The following is a 12966-nucleotide window of genomic DNA, read 5'->3' as shown; positions in this document are numbered from 1 at the left end:
TTTTGCTATGGGTAATTAGGATTCAGTTGGAAAAACGTGGCTTTGTCATCTGACTTGTTCTTATTTTCGCTTACCATCTAAAGCAGCTTAACTGGTTGGATGACTTGCACTGTTAATTGTTCGTCCAGTTAGTGTTAGTTTGACCATGCACTAAAGCTTATTTCTACATTCAAAAATAATGGTTCTCTTTTTATCTTCCTCTCGAAGGCACGAGCCTCGATAAAAAAACAAGTAGTGCCATCGGAAATAGCTTCGATTGAAATGCAATTGAAATCGGAAGCTGCTAGCTCGATCTGGAAGTAAAGGGAGTGTCTGAACTCTGTCATGGAACTGTTGTATCAGTGTATGTATATTTTCCTCCGTAAATTCTATCGCAATCCATCAATTCCATCAAATCGATTTGCTAATCCATCTGAATATACCGGATGAACGGTATGCTGCGAACCTGTACATAATCAATAATAGTACGATGAAATGTAGCAGCAAAAAAGTCATTCAACCGTTCCAAAAAGAAATTCGAAAATGTACCAAGCGAATCCCTTTCCATGCTAACGTTGATCCGTGTGTTACCGTGCGTGCGGAACGAAGCGCTACTGGAAACCGAAAGTTTTCCCTTTTACAGTACATCAACCGAAAGCAAGAAGTGATTGATGGACTTAATTTCGGTAATTTGTTTTTGGATAAAATTTTAATTTCCTTGTACGTAAATAAATGTATGCTTTCCATGCAGCAGGTACACTATCGGTGCACGCTAAGAAAATTGAAGGCGAATATTTGTTGATAATTTCGCAGGATAGATTTTGTACCTACATTTACTGAACAAATTGTGTATTCCAACCAACACGATACATCGGATGTTTGAGATGCTAGCGTCCTTTTCATTTGTTATATGTTATAATTTTTGCTAAAGAAACAAAAATTCCAATTTGTTCTAACGGTACTATCTTTATTTTATTTTACGTTTCGGTTCGTACTAAGCGCACCTGAGTGTTTTTATGTATTTTATTTGACGTTTCGTCTTCAACTCATCAGCGCCTAGCAGTTCATGTTAAACTGTCATACCACTCAGCAGTTCAACGTAAACCATATATATTTTTTTTTGCGGAAGACTCAATTGTACTAATATGATCAGTTTGATGAGGATTTTATACTATAGAAACTCAATCAGTAGATAGACACTATTTAGAATAATCACTTACGAAAATTGGCTCTCTTGATTACACACTCATCACTTGTATTTAACCCGAACGTTCCTGAAAACTTCTATTTATATAATTCTCTTTTCCTGATGTATTCTTTTAGTACACCATGGTTCCAATTCGGTTACTTGTCTGTAATCTTGACGTGACGTCTTATTTTTGTATGGAGTGCCTTTTCAAAATTCATCCTGTGGGAGAGTAGGTAGAAGTTAATCGTGAATATGTCGAGTTGTACTAAGTGCAACAACATAATTATTTTTTCATACTATCAGAAATATGATCAGTAATTTATGATAAAATTCTGAAAAGTATGAAATATCCATGAATAGCTCGACAATAAAGTTTTTCTAAACTTTTGAAAACAATAAGTAAACTGTAAAAATGTCACTATTTTTTAAGGTTCGTTTTCGACTCGTCAGTGCAGAGCAGTTCAAATGAACTGCTTAATGCGAAAACTTAGACAGTCCAATTTGAACCGCTAGGCAGACGTAAAGTTAATGCTACTCGCAAAACACTTATATATTTGGTACCAAGTATCACGTCTTTCCTGACGTTCAGAACGAAAACGTTATTTTCGGCTTATACTGGCCGTTTCAGGTATGGTCATTTAGGGGTTAGCATATGCTTGTGCTTAGGGCACATAAAAATATGATTTTTGCGAGTTTTAGCTTTGAAAAACGAGAAATCACATTAAATGAGAAAAAAAAATTTGCAAGATCAGAAAATGGATAAGAAACTATTCTTTCGAAAAATTCTAAATATATATACGTTATGATCAAAAGAGAACCGGAATTTTCATTTTAAAATTCTCTCGCTTGTCCAATCGGTAAACTTTTATTCTCTCAACGTTGGCAACACTTTTATACACATTCTGTCAAATTTTGACGCATGTCGTACGATTAGTTTTTGTTTGGCGTCTATACAAAGAAGTTGAAAATTTTTCGTGTGGCGATTTTTATAATGGATGAAAATTTAGAACAACGTGCGTGCATCAAATTTTGTGTTGCAAATAGATTTAAGTGTTCCGAAACGTTGAAAAAGTTAGAAAAGGCCTTTGATGAATCGTGTCTAGGAAAAACACAGGCATACGAGTGGAATAAATGCTTCAAAGGTGGTCGTACAAGCTTGGATCATGATGAGATCCCTGGCCGCCCAACAACATCTGTTACTGAAGAAAACATTGAATCGGTGAAGCATCGTTCTGTACCGATTAGAGAGATTGCTGTGTTGTTGGGCATCTCTTATGGATCAGCCGAACACATTTTAACTGATGTTTTGGGTTTGAAACGCGTCGCTTCTCGGCTGGTGCCAAAAAAAGCTGAATTTCAGCGTTGGTTGTGTCGCAGTTTTTGGCCAAAAACTAAACCAATATCATCAACCAAGCACCGTACTCTCCAGATATGGCCCTGTGTTACTTTTTCCTCTTCCCCAGACTCAAGTTGCCATTGCGGGAAACGCGTTTTGAGACCATAGAGACCATAAAAGAGAATTAGCTGCGTGAACTAAAGGCCATACCTTCGGTGGCCTATAAAACTTCTATGGAAAATTGGTTCAAGCGTTGGCATGCATGTATTGCCGCAGGAGGAGAGTACTTTGAAGGCGATAGTAAAGAAATTTATTAAAAATTGAAATTTTGCGTTTTGTCTTTCTCATATAGAAAGGTTATGCAATCACCCGGAGGTCCAAGTATCATATACCATTCGACTCAGTTCATCGAGCTGAGCAACGTTTGTGTGTGTGTGTGTGTGTGTGTGTGTGTGTGTGTGTGTGTGTGTGTGTGTGTGTGTGTGTGTGTGTGTGTGTGTGTGTGTGTGTGTGTGTGTGTGTGTGCGTGTGTGTGTGTATGTGTGTATGTGTGTGTATAATCTCACTAGGTTTTCTCGGATATGGCTAAACCGATTTTGGCAAACTTAGATTCAAATGAAAGGTCTCGTGGTTCCATACGAAATTCCTGAATTTAATCCGGATCCGACTTCTGGTTCCAGAATTATTGGGTAAAGTGTGTTGAATATTGTACACCGTTACTTAAACCGGCGAAACAAAACACGTAAAAAATTTTCTAAACTGGTCTCAAAACTACACAAATCGATAGTCATTATCAGTAGGCAACTAAACAAACCGATTCCGGCTATCCTGGTTCTCGGTATCCGGTTCCGGAAGTACCGGAAATAGTGGTCATATATATCAAAATTGATCTCACTCACTTTTCTCAGCGGTGGCTTGACCGATTTCCACAAACTTAGATTCAAATGAAAGGTCTCCCGGTCCCATACGGAATTCCTGAATTTCATCCGAATCCGACTTCCGGTTCCGGAGTTATAGGGTAAAGTGTGTTCAATATTGTACACCGTCACTTGAACTGGCGGAACAAAACCCGTAAAAAATGTTATAATCTGGACTCAAAAACGGTCTTTTGTTCCTATCAAAAATTACTGCATATTTTCGGATACAACAAAAATTCAAATCGTCGTTTAGAGCACGATGGCAAAATTGTAAAAAATCTTCAAAATTTGAATAAAAACTGGTAGAGTTTGTACGTCATGTTAGTTGGTGGCCGTACGAACCGACATCGATTATATGGGTTCTCGGGTTCCGGTGCCGGAAGTGCATATAATAGTGAACCCACTTCGTTTTCTTAAGGATGACCTACGCAATCAAAGCACTGTTTTACTCTGTTTGTTATACTAGTTAATGCACAAACAATCTCTTGGTTTCTTTCAAAAACCGAAGAAAAATTTTTTGAATCGAATGCCATAATAAAACACATGAGAAAGGCATCATTACACCACTAGGTGGATTAAAACAGGTTTTTTAATAAAATTCCGGTTCTTTTTTTATCATAAGGTGTAATCAAAAATTGTTGTTTGAATGAAGTGATAGGTCAGTAAAAAGAGTCTCCAGGTTTGAAACATCGGACAAATCGGGTAATCGAAGATACACACCAAAAAAACTTGAATTTTACAGGTGATTTAATCCTTCATACGATGTAATTCAGAAAAGACCTAATTTATCAATTGACGGACAACTTAATTTATTATGACTTAATGTTAGATTAGCATGAATTTTACTGGTTTCGACTATAACCTGCATTCTGCCAGCAGGTGCGACTGTATGCATTTAAATGCTCCTTAACCGGCCAAGCAAATGTGTGCTTCTGTGGCTCAGTCAATTAACAGACGTACTTCGTGATCCAATGATTCTCGGTTCAAGTCACGACGGTCGCTATCTGTATTCATTTTTTTTTTCATTTCAGTGAATTTAATGTCATCGAATTTAAGACACAATATTAAATGTTCTTGTATGTAAATTTGCGTGAACTGCGACGTTCCATTTATTTGCATTTAATAAGCTGTAAAATCCCAGAGTATTTCTCGAAGTGTGTAGGAAAATAGAAATTCCTGTAATTGGTGCCTTTTACGACATGGAAGCAGGAACCCAGTGGATCTATTTTTGGCTTTTTTCCACCGGGTTCTACCCGGCCTCTAGGCTGGAGAAAGATAATAGGTACTATCAATCTACCAGTGAACTCCAAAAATATATCAGCAGCGTATTAAGACTATACTTTAATGCTTTGTGCGGTAAGTGATACTTCCCACTTTACCCAATTTACCATTTTACCTAACTGATCCCCGAGTAATTTCATCCTCGCGGTGTGTTAAGATTTTTGTTGTGGAAAAATCGATTACACTTCGTGTAAACCGATTGCACCGACTACCAGGAAACAGTTCACGCCGGGTGATTTTTAACAAAAGCAATCATAAAAAGAACAAACAACTGGTTCGAAATTGATTTCCGAATTATTCATTCTGCAGAACAATGACTCCAGGGATCGATCCGTGACTAAAATTCTTCATAAGCTAAATTTAATAGTATGTTGTCCTCTTTCCGAACAATTTCAATGATCAAATTTTTTGACATTCCACCAAACTTTAAACACACTTCTAAACTTTCATCACACAGCACAGGAGAAAATTAAAAATGTCAAACCATTCCCCACTCATCTAAAATCGCTTTCTCGGTTAGTACCATTCTCGACAAGTGTGCGGTACGATTAGCTACAGCTACAGTTTCGGTGAATTTTACTGAAGCTTGTGCAGTTGAAACCGGCATCCTTTGTTCCGGGCCTTTACGGTCAGAAGAGAACGCCATGCGGATTGTGCCCAAAGCCAATCCGTCTGCCAATCGGTGCGAGATGAATTCAAATTAAAATCGAGCCCAGAGTCATAGACGAAGCTTTGCTCGGCTCGACTCGGCTCTGCAAAACACCGGTAAATACTCAGTCGCAGAGTAGCGCTGTGGAAGGTAGATGGAAAAATGAAAGTTAAATTATAGCCCGCGATCTCAGCCTGAATGCTTTTATCGGCGTTATAATTTCTACCCTATTGTATCGTGCTTATTTTCATTCGGGGGATTCTTAGATGTGATTACAGAGCACCGAAATCACTGCCGCGAGTGCCATCGTAACAGCAACAGTATAGAGAACCAAGCTGCTTGTCGCCGAACTGACAAACGATGAATTTTGGTTTTCAAATGACTTCCATTGAATAGCCCCCCGAACGCACATATTCCACCATCATAATCATCACGAGCATGCAAAGTCGAAACTAAATTTGAAATGCGGACTGAGTGCTACACGGCGCTGTGCGTGGCTCAGACAGAATTAGTATTCATCTCGAAAGAGTATTTGTTCATAGGCAACAAAAAAAAACCAACGCTCCCCCTGTTATGGGCATATTCAGATTTGTATACAGGGTTTACCGAGCAAAGTATTGCAATTGCAGCGACAAAACAATAGCTCACATACCGGCAGCAGTCGGGGAGTGTTTTGATTCCATGAAGTCAATGATTTGCCGCCGCCGCTGCTGCTGCAACGCAACAGGGCTGGGTAATATAACTGCCTGTTTAGAATGAGTCACCGTTTTGGGACACGCCTCGAGAGAGCACTAAGCTTCAATGAGGTCAAGTCACTCCGCTACGTCTTAGTTGCTGTCGCGAGTACTGTGTCCCGGGCAAATTGAGTTTCAGTGTTCCGAATGATTTGGCGATTGGCTCGATAAAATCGGCTGTCCATTATTTTCCGTACTCTCCCTTTTGCTAGTTGCGAAACTAACGAAAACATTTTTCATTGACCTATTCTTCGCCAACCGCACCGCACCGGTCGAAGCTAGCCATAGGCTTCAAGGTCCAGCTAGTTTTGCCAAATCATTACCCCTATATAAAACAATTCCGGCACACTCGAGTCTGTTTTAACCAGAAACGAACGCGATCATCAAGAACTGCAGTTTACTGGAAGTGAATCGAAAGTGAAGGTTGAATCCATTCTAACGACTAACGAACGTGCTTCTTGCGTCACGAAGCGTGCTCCGAACTGGAGCAGTCCATCGACATGTAATTGGTTCTCAAGTGCCTTGATATTTCATTTCAAATGACAGTCAAGCATCAGTATGGCGTACGGTTTGTTTTTAGTTCAAACGTGTAACGGGTGCCCCTAATGACTTCTTCAATCTTGGATCGAACCAGGCGAAAATGGAGCAAACAATTTGAAATTGGTTCGCACTTAAATCAATACTTGACTGGTGACCGGGCCAAGTACAAAAAAAGAACTATCATGTCAGGGTTGGAGATAACTGTTCCAAATTTGTAACCCTTTCACTACCATTTTGAAGGGGACGGGTATAGCGCGATGGGTAACTCGATGCTTTTCACGCACTCCACGTCACCTGGGTTCGATTCCCAAGCCCGCACATAGGGTAATGGGGAAAGGAACTTATATACTAACTTACTAACTAATACAGAGAGCGAATCGATTCAATTGAAGATTGCATCGATTTTTGTCGGAATTTGCTTATAATATTATGTGACATTACATCTAATGGTTGTATATTTGTGAGTCTGTTTAACTCATTTGTACTAAACCAGGGAGGACGCTTCAAAATCATTTTCAGAATTTTATTCTGAATCCTTTGAAGCGTTTTCTTCCTGGTGGAACAACAACTTGACCAAATTGGTACTGCATAAAGCATGGCTGGTCTGAAAATTTGTTTATAAATTAACAATTTGTTTTTTAGACAGAGCTTAGAATTTCTGTTTATAAGAGGATATAAACATTTAAATATTTATTACACTTTGCCTGGATTCCTTCAATGTGATCCTTGAAAGTGAGTTTTTTGTCATACGTTGAACCTAAGTATTTAGCTTGATCAGACCATGTCAATTCCAAGCCATTCAATTTGAGAATGTGATTATTGTTTGGTTTAAGAAAAGAAACTCTTGGCTTATGAGGAAAGATAATCAATTGCGTTTTTGCTGCATTTGGTTTAATTTTCCATTTTGACAGATAATCACTGAAAATATTTAAACGTCTTTGTAGGCGACTGCAGATCACTCTTAGATTTCTCCTTCGGCTAACAGACTTGTGTCGTCACATAATAGCGATTTCTGACAACCAACGGGTAGATTTGGAAGATCAGAAGTGAAAATATTATACAAGATTGGAGCTACGCTCGAACCCTGCGGATCACCTGCTCGTACGGGTAGCAATTCAGATTTACAATTCTTTTTTTTTTTTTTTTGTTTCTATTATAGAGGCTTTAACATCTTAGGTCATTCGCCTCTTCGGACCAGAAAATCTTTCTGACCCTATGTGCGGGGTTGGGAATCGAACCCAAGTGGGCTGCGTGAAAGGCATCGACTATCCCATCACGCTATACCCGTCCCCGATTTACAATTCTGATAGCTAACCTGAAGAGTACGATCAATTAAATAAATTTGAATCATGTTGATCAAATAAATAGGAAACTGGAAATCAGACATTTTTGCTATTAAACCTTTGTGCTAAACACTGTCGAATGCTTTTTCTATGTCTAGAAGAGCAACTCCAGTGGATAACCCAGAAGATTTATTTGCTTTTATCATGTTCGTTACTCTGACAAGTTGATGAGTAGTTGAATGTTCATGACGAAATCCAAACTGCTCTGGTAAAAAAATGGAGTTCTCATTTATATGAGATATCAATCTCAACAAGATATATTTTTCAAAAAGTTTACTAATAGAAGAAAATAAACTAATTGGTCGATAATTTGATGTTTCTGCTGGGTTTTTATCAGGTCTTAGGATAGGAATTACTTTAGTGTTTTTACATCTTTTTGGGAAGTAAGCTAATGAAAAACACTTGTTGAAAATTTTAACCAGGAGTCTCAAGGCAACATCGGGAAGATTTTTAGTAAAAATATTAAAAATTCCATCATTACCAGGAGACTTCATGTTTTTAAGTTTCTTAATAATTGACTTAGTTTCATCAAAATTCGTCTCAATAATGTCATCTTGTAATAACACTTGAGTTGAAATATGATCATTTTTCAGTGAGACTTCAATAGGACTCACAACGTTCAAATTAAAATTGTGAACATTCTCGAACTGCTGAGTAAGTGTTTGAGCTTTTTCGCCATTTGTAAGAAGTATTTGATTTCCTTCCTTGAGTTTCTTAAGAACCTTAGAAAGTTTCCAGAAAGGTTTAGAATATGGTTTAATTTGTTCAACTTCTTTAGCGAAATTTTCATTTCGCAAAAGAGTAAAATGTTTAATTTCTTTTTGTAAATCCTTAACTATGTTTTTCATAGCAGGATCACGAGAACGTTGATATTGTCGTCGACGAACATTCTTCAACCGAAAGAGCAGTTGAAGATTGTCATCGATGATAGGAGAATTTACTTTAGTTTGAGCTTTGGGAACTGAAAGATTTCTAGCTTCGATAATATAATGATTCAAATTATCAATTGCTGTGTCGATGTCCGCAGAATTTTCTAAAATAGTTTCATGATCCACATGATTTTCAATGTGAGATCTGTAATCAAACCAATTAGCTGTATGATAGTTGAATATAAAACTAATTGGATTAATTATAGCTTCGTTGGAAAGTCTGAATGTTACAGGAAGATGATCTGAGTCAAAGTCAGCATGTGTAATCGGTTCACTACAAATGTGACTTTGATATGTTAGAACCAGATCAATTGTAGAGGGGTTTTTTCACGGAAGAGAAACAAGTCGGATTACTGGGATAAAGAACTGCAAAGTAACCAGCTGAAGTATTTTACCATTACTGTTATTTTGCCTACAATTCCACTAGACATGCTTTGCATTTAAGTCCCCTATTACAAAAAATTTCGGTCGATATCTTGTGAGTTTTTGCAAATCGCCTTTAAAGAAATTTAATTGTTCGCCGGTGCATTGGAATGGCAAATATGCTCCAGCGATGAAAAAATTCCATGAATGGTTTCAATTTCGATTCCCAAGCTTTCAATAACTTTAGTATTGAAAGAAGGTAAAATTCGATGTTTAATTTGCCGTTGGACAAAAATGGCAACTCCACCACCCATTCCAGTAAACCTGTCAAATCGATGAACCACATAATGTGGATTACTTTTCAATTTGACATTTAGCTTAAAAAAAGTTTCTGTCACAATGGCAATTGAATTTTGTGAGCTTTGAGAAAATTATAAAATTTATCTTCACTCGATTTCAAAGATCGAGCATTCCAATTTAAAATATTCAAATAATTATTTAACATCACTGTTAAATTTTAAATTCATTATAATATTACTTGCAAATTGCTATCCGATTTGGAATGCTTCAAAAAGTGATGAAGTCGAATTCATTCGGATGATCATTTGAAAAAGTTGATCTTGTAGGTAGATCATTTTATTTTCAGCTATATCGCCTAAATCGACTTCATTTAAAGAAGCGAATGGCATTGAAGGAATATTGGTAGGTAGACTGCCATTAGAAATGCCATTAGAAGAAGATGAATTGGCCGATCTACCTATTAATAAATTATTTTCGTTAGAAGATGAACTGCAAGGCGTTTCTGTGTTTTGATTATTTACATTAGAATAATTAAGTGGTAGATTTCTACCTGTTACACTAGCGTAACTGACATTAGAAGAAGATGATGACGAGGTCGATCTACATGTCAATAAATTGTTTTCGTTAGAAGACGAATTGTAAGGCGTACCTGTTTTTTGTTTTAAACTCGAAGAAATAAGTGCCTTAGAAGAATTAGGCGTGGCATTTGTAACGGTTTTTTGATTTTCAGGTATGTTCTGTAAATTTAAGGTCGTTGATTTGACTTGTTGTCTAAGCGTTTAAATTTTTTTCCCTGACAGGACATTTCAAATAATTTAATTTATGATTTCCATTGCAATTTGAACATGAATATTTATCAGTGGTTTCATTCATTGGACAAACGTCTTTCGAATGCGATTTACCACAATTCAAACACCGTATATCCATATGACAATTTTTGGTTCCGTGGCCGTAGCCTTGGCAACGACGACATTGCGTTAAGTTTGCAATACGATTATGCCGTTTATAATGTTCCCAATGAATTTTAATGTGGGAAATGAAACGTACTTTTTCTAAAGTTTTCAAATTTTTTACGTCACTTCGATTGAAGTGTATTAGGTAAAGTTCATGGGAAACTCCAGAGCGTGGTTTAGAAGTACCATTCGCTCTTTTTTTCTTCAGAATTACTTGGGAAGGGGCAAAACCAAGCAATTCTTTTAATTCATTTTTAATTTCGTCAGTACTTTGATCATTTGTTGTTGAACCTAATGTTTTCGTGCTCCACATAGTGCACATTGTTATTGTCTTTTGCGAATTGAATTGCTTCCAACTCTTTATAAAACTGGATGTAAACAACATTATTTGTCTTATTGCATTGAAGTAAATGCACACGTTTAATGTCAAGATGCATTTGCTCCTCAAGCAAACCTTCAAGTTCTCGTATCGAAGGTCGTGTCGACGGTAGCTTTTGCGTTTGGTTCACTCATTTCGAGATCGTTCTGTTGTTCACTACACAATATTGTACTTGGTTTCTTCCGTCCTGAACGTAAGCGGTTTTGTTTTATCGACTGACTCAGATGAGATGTGAAAGCGAACTGCAAAACAAAGTTGATTTTTTGTGCTTCTTCATGAAAGACAGTGCTTAAGGCACTCTTCCATGTAAACCGCACCGTTGATTATTCGGGAAGTGCTGAAGAAAGCGCCACATCTCATAATCGCCTGCCAGATCACGATTTTTTTTAATATTTTCATCTTTTGATTAACCTCCGAAACACTGAATTTAGACTTGGCCATTCCAGTTTGGGTTTACGGACCAAAGCCTACAGATACCTGTAATTTTTTAGCGACTAGTGGTGTATAGTTTTACTCAATTTATCACAATAATCGATTGATTGGCAAAAATAATCAAGTACTTGTAATCGATTAGTAGCACGAATGCTAGTTTAGTTAATCAATTAATAGGTATGAAATTATCGAAAGCTGGGTAAAGAAAGTTGGTAGTGAATGTGGTAGTTTTAGTTAAGTGGTACTAAAAGGAAACGGTGCGTGAGATATTACGTTTCACAACAAAATCGTTTATTAAATCGTGTTGATCAAATTGACTCGTAATAATATTTCCAATGGCAGGTAAAAAGTCATAAATCACTTCAAAAGTTTCCTAGTTGAAATTACTCATCCCTTCTTCGATTTCATTTTTCGTACATCACTAGTAGCGACATCATCAATGCACTAGCAGTTTTTGTTAAACTGCCAGTACCACTTCGTGGTTCTACATAAACCGCAAATCAGACGTTAAGTAAATACTATTAGCAGAACAAAATTTGCACCGAAGTGCAATGTGACGTGCCGAACGAAAACAAACGACTTTCGTTCTGGTCGTTAACGGATGGAAGTGTTTTGGGGGTTTCGGTAACACATAGGTAACCGGTTTGTATTGAGTTCTCATGTTGTTTTTTTTATCGTTTCGTCTTCGGCTCATCGGTGCATTAGCAGTTTATCTTGAACTGTTAATGCCACCTTTCGGTTCAACATAATCCGCTGAATAGATGCTATTCTTCGTCGCAAATTGTGATTTACAAATAGCAATAAATTTGTGTATGCTTACCGTTTTATGTTGAACAATGAGCACTTATTTATTATTTATATACTTATTTAGCCTCAGTTTGCACGGTTGGATTCAAAACAAGTAACATAGTTATGTGCACTCAGCACAAACCAGTAACCCATGTGATAACAAAATTTCTAAATGGCAATTTTACAGATTCCCTTAAAACTGCCATCTGAAACGGATAAAATTTCGAGCAATTTTGAAAAAAATCGTTTACCCAGTGATCAGTGACTAAGAAAACTGTCAAAATCTACAAAAAACATCTCATTATAATTTGGGGTTTTTTATACCTCATAGGTTGAAATACACTTGACTAATTTTAACACTTACGTGTTGCCTTTGGTTCATCAGTGCATTAGCAGATTATGTTGGACTGTTAATGTCACCTCGCGGATTAACATAATCCGCTAAGTAGACGTAAATAGCAATAACAGCAGCATAAAGCAACAATTTTACGTCTGCTTAGCGGATTATGTTAATCATTTAGGGGTTAGCCAAATTTTGTGCTAGGGCACATAACCGTTTTTATTATTTTTACGTTTCGTCTTTGACTCATCAGTGCAGAGCAGTTCAAATTGAACTGCTTAGTGCTAAACTCGGCAGTTCAATTTGAACCGCTCAGCAGACGTAAAGTTTCTGCTACTTACAGAACACTTTTTGTTTTGCAACGAAGTGCAATGTCTTTTCTGACGTGCCGAACGAAGACGTTAATTATGTTAATCCGCGAGATGACATTAGCAGTCCAACATATTCTGCTAAAGCACTGATGTGCCGAAGGCAAAAGGAAAAAAAGATATCCATATAATTTTTTTTTATCTA

General features: G+C 37.1%; 1 protein-coding gene across 4 annotated transcripts in view; it reads left to right on the top strand.

Annotated features, from left to right (window-relative positions):
- Positions 1-12966, top strand: part of LOC131427853 (serine/threonine-protein kinase 26) — a 205666-nt gene that overhangs the window by 157391 nt on the left and 35309 nt on the right. The gene's annotated exons all lie outside the window — the stretch shown is intronic.

This window comes from Malaya genurostris, chromosome 2 (assembly GCF_030247185.1).
Source record: "Malaya genurostris strain Urasoe2022 chromosome 2, Malgen_1.1, whole genome shotgun sequence".
Lineage (NCBI taxonomy): Eukaryota > Metazoa > Arthropoda > Insecta > Diptera > Culicidae > Malaya > Malaya genurostris.
This window is presented reverse-complemented; position numbering and strand designations above follow the sequence as displayed.